This window comes from Schistocerca nitens, chromosome 4 (assembly GCF_023898315.1).
Source record: "Schistocerca nitens isolate TAMUIC-IGC-003100 chromosome 4, iqSchNite1.1, whole genome shotgun sequence".
Classification (NCBI taxonomy): domain Eukaryota; kingdom Metazoa; phylum Arthropoda; class Insecta; order Orthoptera; family Acrididae; genus Schistocerca; species Schistocerca nitens.
Window position 1 is genome coordinate 75,840,574 of NC_064617.1, and position 17,771 is coordinate 75,858,344.

A 17,771-nucleotide genomic window follows, 5' to 3' on the forward strand; every position below is an offset into this window, starting at 1 on the left:
AAATTGTTGTTTTGGACAGAACTTTCATTCTGTTAATAGGTAGAGCAACCCTTTCATTTCTCACTACGTTAATGAAACTTTCCTTAATTTCTATCCAATTAAATTATTGCAGGTGCCAAACTCTTTTCTACTCCACTTGCAGGGTCGATTACAGTCAGTTCGCGTTTCTTCTTAATCCAAACGTCAAAGATCTTTGTCAAATACATTTGACGGAACATTTGATCATATCTTTGATCAAATCTTTGACAAAGAAATTTGATAGAGTAATACCGGCCTAAGGAATAAAAGCATGTAACCGCTGAGTGGAGTGCTAACGAGTCACGAGGTGTAGTGAGCTAATGACGGGCCGCAAATCAGAAAAGTGCGGCCCTCGAGGACGTGTAAGGAAAAGTAGAAAGGCTGTGCGGCACTTGCACTTCCGCCCCGGGCGTCCCTGCCGGCCGCGGTCTGACGGGTCGGCAGCGGCGGCGGTGGCAGAGGCCACTTATCGCAGTTTCATTCATACGCGGTAGCCGTCACCGCGGCTGTGTTGGTGGGGGCAGGGGCTGCTGGAGGGGGCAGGGCAGGCGGCAGGCGGCGGCTAGGCAGCCGCGAGCGGCTCAGACGCTCGCCGGCCCACGAGCAGCCGCAGCACAGTGGATCGCGGGATGAAGTGCGCGCTGCCCGCGGTAGAGGCGCTGCCGGCGGCGGCGCAGCGGCGGCGCGAGGTGCAGCTGTACCTGTCCAAGCTGCGCCGCCTGCTGCCGGCCGCGCGCGCGCCGCGCCGCCGCCGCCTGTCGCGGCTCCAGGTCATCCACCACGTCATCGACTACATCTGTGACCTTCAGCACGCGCTGCTGCGCCACCCCGCCGTCGCCGCCTCCGCCCACGCCGCCTACGTGCCCTGCGCGCCGCCCACGCCCCCGGCCACCCCCGTCTCGGAGGACCGGCTCGACGACGACGAGGACCTCTGCGCGACCTGCAGTCGACAGGTAGGAGGACAGCGCCTCCCGTCCGCGACCTACCCCATTCACGCGCCTCATCCTGCACCTACCGCAATCCTGACGATGTCCAGTCTGACCGCTAGATAAAGGTTTCACGTACTGGCCGTTTCTGTTGGTATAACGCGCAATCAGTTGCTTCTCGAATTTCACACGATTTATTATATCCTATCCTCGATTTGTAAAAAGAAATAGTTTCCGGTACTGTGACCTCCCGGGGGGAGTGTTTTACAAATTTAGACATCTTACAAAAATAATTTTAAACATTTTCTGAGCCTTTTTAGGGGAGGTAGGACGTCAAACGGGCCGACTTGGAGCAGGAGAGGCAGCACAGGACATTTTATTTTCTACTGTCTACTTTTACAAATAAATTCATAAAACTTTGTCAGCATGACCAGGAAGGATTCAGAATTCACACTCACAGCAGTGGAAGTTCAAAAACATAACAAAACAAATCTTTTGTAGATATGAAATTTCATCATTTTTTCGCTTACTATTGGCTGCATTTGTTGCTATAGGTACATTTTTCTTCACAAGTAAGAGAGACTCTTTGATGAATTTTGCACAGCATACAAACCATACTTACAGGTGTACGAAACTCTAGAATTTTCCAAATCTATTAAAAACTGTGGTAAAAATTGAGATAATTAACTACAAAATTAGATTTTTTTCTAAACATAAAGTTTAAAACGTAACAGCTCATTTATTTTTTCATAAATTAAATAGATTCTAGAGTTTCAGACACCTGTAAGTATGGCTTGTATGCTGTGCAAAATTAATCGAACAGTCTCTCTTACTTACGAAGAAAAGTGTACCAATAGCAACAAATGCAGCCAATAGTAAGTGAAAAAATGATGAAATTTCACATGTAAAAAAATTAGTTTGTTATGTTTTTGAACTTCCGCTGCTACGACTGTGAATCCTGAATCCTTCCTGGTCATGCTGACGAAGTTTTATGAATTTATTTGTAAAAGTAAAACAGTGGAAATTAAAATGTCCTGTGGTGCCTCTCCTGCTCCAAGTCGGCCCGTTTCACGACCTACCCCCCTTAAAAGCATGAATACAACATTTATATTTGTAAAAAAAAAGCTTAATCCCCACGTGCATCAATAATGTTCTGTTACGTGGTTTAATAATTAAGTATTATTTCTCATTTTCCGATCTGTTGAAAAAGAAAAAGCAAAAAGAAACTTCAGTAAGGTACTGAAAAACTGGCCAGGTGTGAGTAGGAATCGCACACTGCGGGTTCTGTACAGACTTTATTAATACAGACAATTCAACCATTACGGGTAATTTCCAAGAACGATTGCCTATGGAATGCATGTGCCCCTAACGATATATACCGATCGTGCGACTCTGTCATCAATAAACATTGATGCACCTAATAATTTTTTCATAATCTGGGGCCACAGTCATTAATATATTTCCTTAAAGTCAGTACCGCCATTAGACGTTTTTTTTATTTTATTTGCAATGTTACATTTACACGATCATGATTTCGACTTAAAATGCCATTATCTAGTGTTTTAATGTTAAGCAGTGCCTAAGATGGCATACTGTCGTATTTAAAATATACTATTAGACACATTCTCTAAGGGTCAATATTTCTGGCAAAATCCTACTGCACGTTTTATCACTGAGTATACCATCTTGACCATCGTATTTTAAATAAGACCGTATGCCATCTTAGGCGCTGTATAACATTAAAACACTTGATAATGGCATCTTAAGCCGAAATCATGATCGTGTAATGTAACATTGCAAATAAAATATAAAAAAAACAGTCTAATTGCGGTACTGACTTTAAGGAAATTGATCCATCTATCTTCTTCCATGATTTAATTGAAAAACATCGATCCCTTACTCAGTCTTCTCAAGACGATCGACTGCGTAGCAACTTAAAGCTGCATGCTGTTCGACCTGCGCGAACTCCCTGGCTAAGTGGATCAGTGCGTTTTAATTAACTCATGGGAGAAGGTAGTTGGATCAGTGCTTATTAATAAGAGAGTCGCAAATTATATATATATCGTTAAGGCCCCACGCGTTCCATAGGCAATCAGTCCTGGAAACTACCGATTCCATGAATCGAGAGTCTCGCTGATTTTGCCTGTTATCGACATTTATACTCGCAAGATGTCTGTCCCACGCTTTCCAAGACTTTCGACTTCAAGGTTGAAGTCGGGTGCCAAACGACAAAAGCAACATTTTTTTGTGTAATACAATTACCAATTAACAATCTTCGGATTTTTGTTTTCTTTGCTTGTACAGTGAAACATGGCTTCATGCCGAATTTCATAATTCCAGGCCAACGGCTAGAACGTTACAGGTTTTGATGACTGAGTTTGGGAGTATCAGAATGTGTGGCTCAAATAGTCGTATCTCTTGATTGCATTGACTTGGAAGCTAACGTTTATTGTACCGCCAAGGGACCACTGAACTTAGTATGTGACATAATTTAGCCAGATGCATCTATCCGCTCGTGAGAAAAAGGAATTATAGCAGACATAGTCTGATAACAAATGACAATCTTTTTTTCTCGTGTGATGTGATACCAAATCAGCAATTTTCAGATTTTTCCATTTGATTTTAGTGTGAGACCTTCCTTCTTTCCAAATTACATGATTCTAGACGGGAAGTACCCATCAGATTTTGATGACTGAGTTTGCGAGTCTCAGAATGTGCGACGTAAATGGCCGTGTCTCGTGATTGCATTGACTTAGAACATTCAATGTTTTGCACTACCAAAGAACCGTAAATCTTAGTAAGCGACATAAATTTCAACTTATCTCCTCTATCTTTTCCTGAGAACAAGTGTTTTTAAGAGCGGGACAGGCAAGACAGACAGGCAGACAGACGAACGGGCGGACCACAAAGTGATCGTATAAGCATTCCCTTTTTACCGACTGAAACTCGGAACCCTAAAAAGGAGAAAAAACTCTTAAATGTTTAGCTTACAGTCTATAAAACCATACAAAGCTTTGAAATATCTTCGTTGTACGCCCCTCCTCTTTCTCTCTTTTCTTGCTATTGGTATCTATAGAGGCAGGCAAGATTCCACATTCTTTGAAGGATCAACACGTGTGAATGGTGGGCCAGAAAAAGAAGTGGATAAATAGCTTTTATTAACAGAGAGGCTATCATCAGCAAAAATTAGATTCATTTGGGAAAACACTCTTTCACGATCGCTACATGACAATGGAAGTGTCTTGATGGTAGTTGCCACCGGAAACAAATTTGTGAGATACTTGGCTTCGTTTTCACGATTTTCACCCAAGTTCTCGCAATTGTCAAAAACGCACGCATAAAGCTGACTCGCCTGGTTATAGCCATCTTCCACTGCCCACCACTGTGTACGTCTACAAAAATTGCAGCCTGCTTTATAAAAGACATCGCATTTACGCCAGTGACTGTAATACTTTCTTTATTTCACGATTGCAATTTCGGCCTTAGGCCATTTTCAAGTGCAGATTTTTGTGGCTTTAAGCTATGTCAAACTTAATATGAGCTGACACATGGCATAAAGCGACAAAAATTCGCACTTGATAATGGCCTAAGGCCGAAATTGCAACCGTGAAATAAAGAAAGTATTACAGTCACTGGCGTAAATATGACGTCTTTTATAAAGTTCTACTTGACTGTGGATCCCAGGTATAAAAAGTTAATTAATTACAGTCTGCCGTTGCACCAAGTAGGCATAATTTTACATAGCTTCAGCCGCAGCAGAAGTCTTATCACAACCCATCTCAAAACCTGCGGCTCTGTTTTTTTTTTTTTTTTCCTTTTATTATCTGAGGTATCGGCACGAGATACCGATGCATATCGCCACAAATCAAGCATTGTTTTTTTTCTATCATTGGATTACGAGCCACAACACGCTCATCATCTTATGGCCGTATTACATGAACGTTATATCTTGGACCAAATACAGCTAGACTCTAGGGTATTGGCACTGGCGGATATAACGAAAATTTACTTAACGAAATATTTAAAAAACGAAAATATCGTCGTGTTGTAAAATACACACGGTATTTACACACACAAACGATATTTAGATGGCTTGGTTTCACAGTAAACAACCACTAACTGTATGTGTATAGAGTCACACATTACAGCGCGATTATTGACAAGAGACGCATTACATTACAGAATAAAATATTTACAAGCTTAAGTAATGGATACAAGTGAAAATTACTACTTGCAGGCTTTTCCAGCTGTTTCAATGTGTATGTAATATCAGTTTGTTTGTGTGTGTGTGTGTGTGTGAGAGAGAGAGAGAGAGAGAGAGAGAGAGAGACGGAGAGAGAGAGATGGCAAAATATACCTAAGCGAAATGAGTATTTCATTGATAAGACGAGGCAGTGCAATGTAACTATCCTAAAATGTAACGATCTTGCGTCGTAAATATTTCGTGAACTGAATTTCTGTTACTTGTGTCAACACCACGAGCCTAACTGTATTAGATCCACGATTTAATGTTGCTGTAACACCTCCGTCTGCTGACGAATTTGCAGTTGAGGGTATAGAAAATAAATAGCATCAAATTCCAACATCTGGTTGCGTATTATATCTACATATACCACCAAAAAAACTGGAACTGTAGTTGCAAGTTAATGATTCAGATGGATATAATTAAGTTTCTTGGACTTAGCTCCGCGCCATATTGGTGTGTAAAACTCAACTTTTCAGCTTCTTACTGTGTTGTTATCACCAAGAGTTGTTTGTAGGACGTGCGATACTTTATTTAGCTGGTCGTGGAGACGTCACGAAGTCATGCAACTTGCATATGCTATCAGAGATTTCGTCGATACCTGTTCTGGAGGAACGTTGGTAGCGATTCTGATTCCGTTAGACGACAAATGACGGTTGATTTCTCTGTAGCCTTTCAGCGGCAAGCTCCCGTTTCCATGGACTTGTAAAAGAATAGCCGATGTCATTGTTAAACTCGTTGATCTAAATGGTTTCGTTGATGACAGAATCGCTGTATTCAGATGCATGGGATATATAACGACAAACACAATCGTATGCCTGTTTAATATGCTATGTGCAGCGTTCTGAAACCATTCGTACTGACTGACCATTGTAGCTGCTGTCGCATTCATGAGGAGTTTTACAGATTTCACGAGTACATTAAACATCACGATTTCGACAGATTTTCTGATGCCGAACGGGATCTCATAAACGAAAATCCATTATGAAATGATAATTAAATAGACACCCTAGCTGCAAGCAGGCGTTGATACACTTCATTGGGGACATGTTGAAAATGTGTGCCCCGACCGGGACTCGAACCCGGGATCTCCTGCTTACATGGCAGACGCTCTATCCATCTGAGCCACCGCGGGCACAGAGGATAGTGCGTCTGCAGGGACTTATCCCTTGCACGCTCCCCGTGAGATCCACATTCCCAACATGTCCACAACACTACATTCGTAGTGCGCCTAATAGATGTTTGCCCATCATACTCATTACTCGTGGCAGATTAATCTACCAAGTCCCGTACGAGTTCGGGCATAGCGTGTGCGTTCGCACAAGAAGGTCAAAGGCCGGGAACCCATATTTTAAACTATATATGACGGTAGTATCTGTTCCTGAAAGAACAGTTACCGTCGATGACCATGCAGCTTTGCTCGAAATGAATGGTTCAAATGGCTCTGAGCACTATGGGACTTAACAGCTATGGTCATCAGTCCCCTAGAACTTAGAACTACTTAAACCTAACCAACCTAAGGACAGCACACCCAGCCATCACGAGGCAGAGAAAATCCCTGACCCCGCCGGGAATCGAACCCGGGAACCCGGGCGTGGGAAGCGAGAACGCTACCGCACGACCACGAGATGCGGGCTGCTCGAAATGAAATGATAATTAAATAGACACCCTAGCTGCAAGCAGGCGTTGATACACTTCATTGGGGACATGTTGAAAATGTGTGACCCGACCGAGACTCGAACCCGGGATCTCCTGCTTACATGGCAGACGCTCTATCCATCTGAGCCACCGCGGGCACAGAGGATAGTGCGTCTGCAGGGATTTATCCCTTGCACGCTCCCCGTGAGATCCACATTCCCAACATGTCCACAACACTACATTCGTAGTGCGCCTAATAGATGTTTGCCCATCATACTCGTTACTCGTGGCAGATTAATCTACCAAGTCCCGTACGAGTTCGGGCATAGCGTGTGCGTTCGCACAAGAAGGTCAAAGGCCGGGAACCCATATTTTTAACTATATATTAATCTGCCACGAGTAATGAGTATGATGGGCAAACATCTATTAGGCGCACTACGAATGTAGTGTTGTGGACATGTTGGGAATGTGGATCTCACGGGGAGCGTGCAAGGGATAAGTCCCTGCAGACGCACTATCAAAAATGGTTCAAATGGCTCTGAGCACTATGGGACTCAACTGCTGAGGTCATTAGTCCCCTAGAACTTAGAACTAGTTAAACCTAACTAACCTAAGGACATCACAAACATCCATGCCCGAGGCAGGATTCGAACCTGCGACCGTAGCGGTCTTGCGGTTCCAGACTGCAGCGCCTTTAACCGCACGGCCACTTCGGCCGGCAGACGCACTATCCTCTGTGCCCGCGGTGGCTCAGATGGATAGAGCGTCTGCCATGTAAGCAGGAGATCCCGGGTGCGAGTCCCGGTCAGGGCACACATTTTCAACATGTCCCCAATGAAGTGTATCAACGCCTGCTTGCAGCTAGGGTGTCTATTTAATTATCATTTCGAGCAAAGCTGCATGGTCATCGACGGTAACTGTTGTTTCAGGAACAGATACTACCGTCATATATAGTTAAAATCCATTATGTTTGCTGAATCGGAAATCTTATCTCACGTGTCTGCCTACTGGGGTTATGTCGTAAAATCAGCTGTTGAGTTCAGAATGTGCAACAACAGCTTTGTCCTCCGCAGTGGACATACCCTTAGCGGCGCATCAGGACAGGCGTTTGATGTTTAGAAACAACGGAGAAATATACTGAGTCGTGCACCAACTAACGAAATCAACATCGTTAGCAATGTACCTCCCCACAGATATCGACATAATATCTGGTTTCATACGGAAGTTCTGTGCCTTCGTGACGCCAAATAAATAAAGTAGTACTTGGCCTAGAGATAACTCCTGTCGACGAGGACAGATTCAGTTGTCGAAGGCTTGAGATTACATTCAAATATGACGTGGCAAGGAACGCGTGAAAAAATTTATCCAGTAAAGTCACAGTGAAAAACTACGTCGTTGTTCTGTCTGTTGTAGAACAAAATGTTTACCACAGCGTACTACACGCACAGCATGCCTTGCCGTATTTCTATGAAGACAAGAAATCGGCCGAAGTCGTACAACTACAGGCCATATGAATGTTTCTGCCAGTTTGTCTGCTTTTGCTAGGAAACAATGAAACTCGGCGTCACAGTAGAGCTTTGTAGTAGGCACTACTGATTCTGGTATGTGGCTAGCCCTGCGAGGAGTCGGGAGTTTTTCCCTTCTAGTCCTTCCTCGCCCCGATCAGCTCAAAATGGTTCAAACAGCTCTGAGCACTATGGGACTTAACATCTGAGGTCATCAGTCCCCTATAACTTTGAACTACTTAAACCTAACTAACCTATTGACATCACACACATCCATGCCCGAGGCAGGATTCGAACCTGCGACCGTAGTGGTCGCGCGGTTCCAGACTGAAGCGCCTGTCCCCGATCTGCCCACGCACGTGATTACAAGGGAACCTCCCCATCGCACCCCCCTCAGATTTAGTTATAAGTTGGCACAGTGGATAGGCCTTGAAAAACTGAACACAGATCAATCGAGAAAACAGGAAGAAGTTGTGTGGAAGTATGAAAAAAATAAGCAAAATATACAAATTGAGTAGTCCATGGGCAACATATGTAACATCAAGGAGAATTTGAGTTGAGGAGCGCCGTGGTCCCGTGGTTAGGGTGAGCAACTGCGGAACGGAAGGTCCTTGGTTCAAGTCTTCCCTCCAGAGAAAATTTTAATTTTTTTATTTTCAGACAATTATTACCTGTCCGTTCGTCCGTCAGATGCGATCACTTTTTTGGGAGTGATTATCACATCCAAAAGAAAAACCTAAATCGGGCAAGGTAGAAGAACCTTTTTACCCATTCGCCAAGTGTACAAGTTAGGTGGGTCGACAACATATTTCTGTGACGCACATTCCGTCACCAGTGTCGTATAGAATATATCAGACGTGTTTTCCTGTGGAGGAATCGGTTGGCCTATGACCTTGCGATCAAATGTTTTCGGTTGCCATTGGAGAGTCACGTCCTTTTATCTACTAATCGCACGGTTTTGCGGTGCGGTCGCAAAATACAGACACTAAACTTATTACAGTGAACAGAGACGTCAATGAACGAACGGACAGATAATAACTTTGCGAAAATAAAAAAAAGTAAACTTTTCACTCGAGGGGAGACTTGAACCAAAGACCTCTCGTTGCGCAGCTGCTCACGCTAACCACGGAACCACGGCGCTCCTCAGCTCACCTTCTCCTTGATGTTGCTTACGTTGCGCATGGACTACTCAGTTTGTATATTTCGCTTATTTTTTCATAGTTCCACAAAACGTCTTCCTGTTTTCTCGATTGATCTGTGTTCAGTTTTTCAAGGCCTATCCACTGTGCCAACTTATAACTAAATCTGAGGGTGGTGCGTTGGGGAGGTTCCCTTGTTAGTATCCCAGTGTCCCTCATGGAATATCCCATAAGTTTGTATGTCACTCCGATCAGACCATATACTGATTGTCTCGTCTCAGCATAAAACATCCCCCTAAAAGGCATTAATAGGTGCCAACAGAAATCCATTTGTATCGATCAAGAAGTGTTTGGGTGAACGCTGAAAATTGCCTTCCTGGTGGAAGCTAACGGAACGTTTCTTGATATGAGAAGAAAATTCACAGGGCTAAATTTCCACTAAAGCAATTTTATTTCGCATAACGAGCAACAGTACGAGCAAAGACGTCCCCATAACTATCTGTGATGAACATTTTATTTTCATATAACATTTCACACTACAAAAATTCTATCAGAAAATGTTTATACCGAAGACATGCTGCCAGAGAGCACCACGTACTGTTGATGCAGAGGATGATTCATGCCGAAACAATGTCTATTAGCAATACAAAATTGTGTAGGCTTTCGTGGCCACTTGTTGACAAACTGCCTGTGGGCTTCTGTCTCGGGTTCTTAGGGCGACGTTAGTTTGATGATTTTTCTGACGTTTTGCCAGCACGCGTGGCTGGCATTGTCACTCCATTGCTTGTGGTGGACTGGAGCGGAGCTCGCTGCCGCTATAATTATGTACCCGGTGCGCCAACGTCCAAGGGCATTTCCCTGGTCATTTCCGGTGCGATTCTCCTCTTGCGACCTGCAACGATCGTTCGCTGCAGCACGGGAATCCAGGATCCGTTCACCTTGAGGCTTTCTTCTCTCATGTTGAAGCTATGCTCGTGTTTGTGTTTTTCTATAGCTTCGCAGAAAAAGTGGGTGTGTTAGCTCTTCTCTAGAGCCGGAACTTCGGTGTCGGCGAATTTTAGTATGCGGTCGGCCTCACGCGGCACGTGCACTGCTAGAGCCGATTTCTCCACCTGCCCCAACCTGCTACGCCGCTTATATTATGGCATCCCACTGTTTATTGATCGTTCAATCATTTGAACGTAAACTTTTCGGCATGTGCATGGTATGTAGTATATTCCCGACATTGAAAGTTGGTCCATTGTCTCCTTTGTCTTACGGTTCTTGATCTTCCTTGTCGATTTGTAAATAGCCTTTACACCGTGTTTGCACAATATACGGCCGATCCTGTCCGTCACTCTAGGAAAGTATGACAGAAAGGCCGTGCCCGATATTTTTCTCCGATGTGTCACTTCGCCGAGTGTTTGACTGTGTGACACTTATTATATAACTGATGACGTACCCATTGCTCCTCAAAACGCTTTCCAGGTGTTGCAGCTCTCGTCTGAGGTGTTGCGTCTCACATATTCGTCTCTCTCGCGTGACGATCGTTTTAATTACAATTCTTTTCTGGTTCGAAGGTGATTTGACAGTTTTTGCAGGTATTGGTCCGTGTGTGTCGGTTTTCGATATGCGCTGCGTCCCAGGTTTTCATTATCCCTTGTGATAACCGCATGTAGAAAGGGTAGCTGTTTGTTCTTTTCTGATTCCAAGGTAAATTTTATGTTGGCGTAAAGGCTGTTCAAGTGTCTTAGGAAGTCACCGAGCTCTTCGTCTCCATGAGCCCACATAACAAAGGTATCTTCGGCGTACCTATACCATTCGTCAGGTTTACAAGTTGCCATGTCCAGTGCCTTTGCGTCGAAGTGTTCTATGAAGAAACTGGACGTCATTGGACTATCCACGGCTATGCCTGCCAGCTGTTCGTAGAAAGCGAACCACCGTTGCAGATAGCAAGAGGAGAACCGCACCGGAAATGATCACGGAAAAACCCTTGGACATTGGTGCGCCAGGTACATATTATGATATGCGGCGGGGAGCTCGACTCCACTCCACCACCAGAGTGTGAAGCGTTGACAATGCCAGCCACTCGTGCTGGCGAAACGTCAGAAAAATCATCAAATAAACACCGGCCGAAGAACCCGAGACAGAAGACCACAGGCATTTTGTCTTATTAGCAGTGTTTTGTAGTTGTAATTGTCAGTTCAAAGATTGCTTTGCCGGCCGCGGTGGTCTAGCGGTTCTAGGCGCTCAGTCCGGAACCGCGCGACTGCTACGGTCGCAGGTTCGAATCCTGCCTCGGGCATGGATGTGCGTGATGTGCTTAGGTTAGTTAGGTTTAAGTAGTTCTAAGTTCTAGGGGACTGATGACCACAGATGTTAAGTCCCATAGTGCTCAGAGCCATTTGAACCAAAGATTGCTTTCTCTGCACGTCTCCACGATGGTAAATCTTCTGGAAGCCTTTTCATCTCTGCATATTTCCTGCAACTTACGTACGTGTGAAATGACGTACTATAGCCAAGCCTTCGTCTCGTTCTGTAATTTTTAAGCACCACACTTCCTTCTAGAATTAACTATTATCCCCTGATGTCTCGGAAGTATCCTATAAATATAGCCGTTCTTTTATACAAAATTTCTTACAGTGCTTTTCAATCCAGTGCTTCTTGACTAATTACTCATCTACTAACCTAATGGTCAGCATGTTTTCGCAGCACTGCTTTTAAAAAGTTCCGATAGTCTTCTTATGGGTGTTATTTTTTATCCATGTTTCTCTTCTGTAGACTATGATGCCACACCCTAAGCAGTTAGCTCCAGGAAAGACTTCCTGACACATAAATATATGATTATGATAAAATTTTTAAATAATTTATCCACTCATGAGCTTGTTGTGTCAGATTTACGCGTGTTAATCCAGTAGTCATCGGTTCGAAAATTCCAGTGTCAGATTTACACGTGTTAATCCAGTAGCCATCGATTCGAAAATTCCCAACATTTGATTCGACTAAACTAGTTTAAATTATTAAAAACTTTTTGTAAATGCAACGTAATTTCATTGTGTATATAGTCCAACCGCGTTCGAGGAGAAATATTCGATTGCACTGCCCCCAATACCTGCACTTGCCATGACGAGAACATGCGATTCAGGATCCCAGTCACGGAAATAGTACCGCTATGTGTTGACCATGGTGCTGAATGGAGCTTTAAGCTTGAACGCGCACCCGTCAATGCAATGAATAACCGCCTGTACAGTGAAACTACACTGTCCATTCTGTCCATCCACGTTAATGTGACCAGCTGTCAAATATCCTGAATAACCAACTTCTGCAGCGCGGACCGCTGCGAGACGTGACGAAGAGAGTCAGTGAGGTTCTGGAAGGTACCCACAGGGGCGTGAAACCATTCTGACTGCAATGCGTGGCCAGCTGCGCCAGCTTGCTCGGTTGAGGATCCATGACACGAACAGCCTGATCGAAGTGGTCCCACAGATTCTCATTTGGTTTTAAATCGGGGTATTTTGGTGGCCAGGGGAGTGCCGTAAACTCCTCCTGATGCTCTTCGTACCTCGCACGTACAGTGCGAGCTGAGTGACCCATTTAATCGTCAGGCTGGTAGTTGGCATGGTCCTCAGTTATAGAGGCATACTTGTGTTGATCCATTGTGTCTTTGAGAACGACGAGATCACACAGGGAATGCCACCAAAACATTCCCCAGAGCATGGCGCTCTCTCCTCTTGCCTGGACCCTTCCATCGATTGTTGCAGTGTGTTTACTTTCAGACGAAGGAGCGAGCATAAGACGTGATTCATCGGAGAAGACCACCACTCAGTGGACGGTCAGTTGCGTTGTTGGCGAACACATTCCAGCTTTCGTCGCCGATGGGCAGCAGTCAGCATGGTTGCATGTACGAGGCACTTGCTGCGGAGGCCCATATGCAGAACGCTCGCTGATCAGTCGTTGCAGAGACACTGTTGGTAGCCACTTTGTTCATCTGGGCAGTCAGTTGTTCAAGAGTTGCACGCCTGTTCGCCCATGTATGTCTCCGCAACCGTCTTTACCCCTGTCATCAATGACTTGTAGTGCATCACAGATGCCATGGCGTCGGTTTTGGATAGCACCGTTTTATCATGCACGGTATTCTTTAACCACAGCAGCAGGCGAACGGTTTATAACCGTAGCCATTCCGGAAATGCTTCCACCCCTGATACAAAATCCAGTGATCATGCCTTTTTGCACTTCAGTTAAATCGCTCCTTTTCCGCATTCTGACAACGACTGCACTGTTTTCCACATTCCCCCCTCCCCCCAGGACACGCCTTCTATACCGTCCACTGCCAGTGCTGCCAACTGCCGTCTGTGAGTGTTTATTGCAGGTTGACGTCGAAGATAGGCGTTGGTCACATTAATGTGACTGGGCAAGCAGTGCCGATTTATCCGTACTTTTAACGTGATTGTCACATTCGTCGTCATTACCCATCATAGTCACCAGTACCTTCTGAAACGAAAATTTAACATAGACACCGGAATGGCAGTTACTAAATAATGCGGGCATTAACTCGGGATATGCTATATCTCTAGAAAGTCTTGTGAAGACTACAGTCCAACTATTGGTTCCAAACCATATTTTTCAAAAATAAAAAGTCTCATTAAACTACTGACAGGCAATTGGGAATGGAACGTCATACCTTTGGATTAATAGCCTGTTGCACTCTCTAACACCAGTAACGGCTTTACTTGTCAGTTACAATTGTTTTCCCTTAAGCTTTCCTCATTCGAGTCTTTCTGTTCGTTCAGAAAGCCGGTGATAACAATGTGGCCAAACGGTTCATTGCGCCGCTACAACTGAATTAAGGAGGTGGTTCAACGTCGATGTAAGTAAGAACTTCAGAACTGCCTCCTTCAGAACTTGAAGAACATTAATTACGTTAATAGCTAACTGGTTACATCGTATCTGGTACTTGTGAGTATTATTTAAATCTATTTTTTACTTTCATCCTCAAGGACAATGGGACGACATGAAAGGCTGTGGTTGAAATACACACTCTCCCTTATTATAAATAATAGAAGCGGGAAAAATACGATCTTCCTATTGTAACGGCTCTTAGGAAATGTGAAAGGCGTCGTGATGTGAGTAGCAGTACTACAGCTTTCTTTCACGTTCTTTGGTAAAAGAAACCGGTTACACTCACCTGTCATTCCATCTGGTGTTCTCCACTTTGATTATACTCCGTGTCTACACAGAGGACAGTGGAAATGTTATATTCGATACCTCAGGGAATTTTACGCTACTGGCGTTTTCAAGGCTTATTAGCAGCCTTTGTGTCAGTACACATTTACGCGTACGGATGTAGATATGGAACAGAGACGAGTATGCTTCAGTTACAGATTATAGAAAGGTGCGTTAATCGTTCCCACGTTTTGTTCAGTGTGTGACACAAAGAATAGCAAACGTGGTGTGCTATGAATCCTAAGAGAGAGGACGAAAAGAGGGGCACGAGCTACGAGATACGACGGTGTGGGATGGGGAGAGAAAGGGAGATGGGTGGCGGCAAGAGGTGTCAAAGCTCTTAATCGTTGTACTCTCACGCACAGGTGTTAATGACTGGTGTTTACCTCTTTGATGATACTCCGAAAAGCATAATTTTCTGCCAACTCTTGCTGCAAGAGACATCGTCACGTTCTTCGAGGCAGTTAACGTCGGACACTTCATAAACACTCATCTCCCATAGCCTGTGATGATGGTCCTTGCAGCAGAAGACGAAACATTACGCGGGAAAGACCCAAACCGTAAATCATCAAGAAAAGCTCGTAATTATCCGTCCTGTCTCTGCTCCATCGCGACTGCAACGCCACCAATCTTTCACTGCCAATGATTGCACGCTACTCAAATATAAACTGCTAGCTTTATTTTCAATTTAGAAGGAAATATCTGCATGTCAGAAAGATTTGGTCACCTTTTTGATGTTCGAGTTTCCATTCTTTACTATTCAAACTAGTTGTTCGTGTTTGCTACTATTGTAAACACACCTTTGTATCCGAGGTCGTTACCGCGCGCTTATGCGGTCACGCTCGACACGGAAGATCCTGTTCCAATCCTGTCATCATCATCATCATCATCATCATCATCATTTAAGACTGATTATGCCTTTCAGCGTTCAGTCTGGAGCATAGCCCCCCTTATACAGTTCCTCCATGATCCCCTATTCAGTGCTAACATTGGTGCCTCTTCTGATGTTAAACCTATTAATTCAAAATCATTCTTAACCGAATCCAGGTACCTTCTCCTCGGTCTGCCCCGACTCCTCCTACCCTCTACTGCTGAATCCACGAGTCTCTTGGGTAACCTTGCTTCTCCCATGCGTGTAACATGACCCCACCATCTAAGCCTGTTCGCCCTGACTGCTACATCTATAGAGTTCATTCCCAGTTTTTCTTTGATTTCCTCATTGTGGACACCCTCCTGCCATTGTTCCCATCTACTAGTACCTGCAATCATCCTAGCTACTTTCATATCCGTAACCTCAACCTTGTTGATAAGGTAACCTGAATCCACCCAGCTTTCGCTCCTATACAACAAAGTTGGTCGAAAGATTGAACGGTGCACAGATAACTTAGTCTTGGTACTGACTTCCTTCTTGCAGAAGAGAGTAGATCGTAGCTGAGCGCTCACTGCATTAGCTTTGCTACAGCTCGCTTCCAGTTCTTTCACTATGTTGCCATCCTGTGAGAATATGCATCCTAAGTACTTGAAACCGTCCACCTGTTCTAACTTTGTTCCTCCTATTTGGCACTCAATCCGTTTATATTTCTTTCCCACTGACATTACTTTCGTTTTGGAGATGCTAATCTTCATACCATAGTCCTTACATTTCTGATCTAGCTCTGAAATATTACTTTGCAAACTTTCAATCGAATCTGCCATCACAACCAATCCTGTCGGTTAAGGAAATTTCGACAGCCTCTATCTGACCGGCCACGGGAGGAGAACTGATGACGTAACGTTAATGATCATCACGCTTTGAGACGAAGTCCAGAACTGTCTCGGAACTTCTCCGCAGTGTCTGTTGATGGTGAATTGTCCCCCATCGGGTGTGCACGTTAAGGACGATAGGCCTCTTGGTACGTGGTGGGTTTCCCCCTCTCCATTTCCTGCCACCTGCTTTGCCTGTGACCACTCCATTTCATGTTCACACAAACTGTTACAAGAAGGTGCTGGTGTAAGTTGATTGATTCTAACGGTTGACTTAAAACTATAGTAGTCGTAGGATAGTACATTTTTATATTATGTGGAGTGCACAGTTTTACATTTCTGAACATTTAAAGCAAGTCTTATCAAGACCTAACTGAATGTATAAGCACCATCTTCACACAGTACGTTACTTCATTACAGGTACGTACATCATCCACTGTTTCAAATTGTTCTTGACTTTTTTACAGGATTGAGATCAGGGAACTTGGTGGCCCAGTCAATGTTCGATTGAACGTCTGAGTGTTTATCAAACCATGAACACATGCATGCAGCCCTGTGAACAAAGCTATTGTCATTCTGGAAGACGGGAGTTCCGATAACGTACCGGTACTCATTTAGAATTTTTAGAACAATGGGCGGCATATGTTCATTGAGAATTGGTTCAAGATCAAACGTGACTCAAGTCATGGTAATTAAAAACGTCGCAAAACATCACAGAACCACCTCCAGCCAGAACCTTAGTCCCTGCACACTCCAGGTTAAATGGTTCATTGGGCCATCGTTGCAGTTCACGCCTTTGATCACTGTAAAATAGTCAAAATCTCGACCCATCTGACCATGCTACATACCTCCAGTCAGTTTCTGTGTTGTCTGGCGCACTGAACACATGGAACTTTACGTGCCGCTGGTCAAGAATAAAACCACGGAATCCTTTTAATATTCCTCGGTTCTTGGTCTTGGTGCATTATTAATAGCATTTGTCTTCTTGCTCTCCGATAGTACGCTAGATGAAGATATTAGACACTCCAAAAGTTTGTGTGTGGTAGTCTAAATTTCGATTTCTAGTTTCCTCTGACTCCGCGTTCGTGAAACATTCTAACACCTTAGACAGACAGTGATGTCATGCTGCCATGTTTGTGATGCTACGAGTATTAACAGATCATTCACAAAGTCAGTAGTTTCCGAATTTCCGATCCCAATAAAGTAGCCCAGGCTAACATAAATATACATTGCGTTCGTATGGTAAGACAGTGAAACGATAACTTCTGCCCGAATGGATGATGATTCTGTTTTCAACAGAATTTGCCAAAGTCTAAGCGGACGCGAGCACCTAGTATGGCTAGTGCTCGCGTCCGGG

At 44.2% G+C, this 17,771-nt stretch overlaps 1 long non-coding RNA gene and 1 other non-coding gene across 2 annotated transcripts in view; one reads left to right on the forward strand and one right to left on the reverse strand.

The window, feature by feature from the left end:
• The first annotated feature begins 707 nt into the window (after positions 1–707).
• LOC126251547 (uncharacterized) overlaps positions 708–17,771 on the forward strand; it is a 40,775-nt gene continuing 23,711 nt past the window's right edge. The window contains exon 1 of the long non-coding RNA XR_007545754.1: positions 708–971. This is a non-coding gene — a long non-coding RNA (uncharacterized LOC126251547). The remainder of the gene's footprint in view (positions 972–17,771) is intronic.
• On the reverse strand, positions 6,249–6,323 carry Trnat-ugu (transfer RNA threonine (anticodon UGU)). The gene has a single exon. It is a non-coding gene; the product is annotated as a tRNA-Thr (tRNA).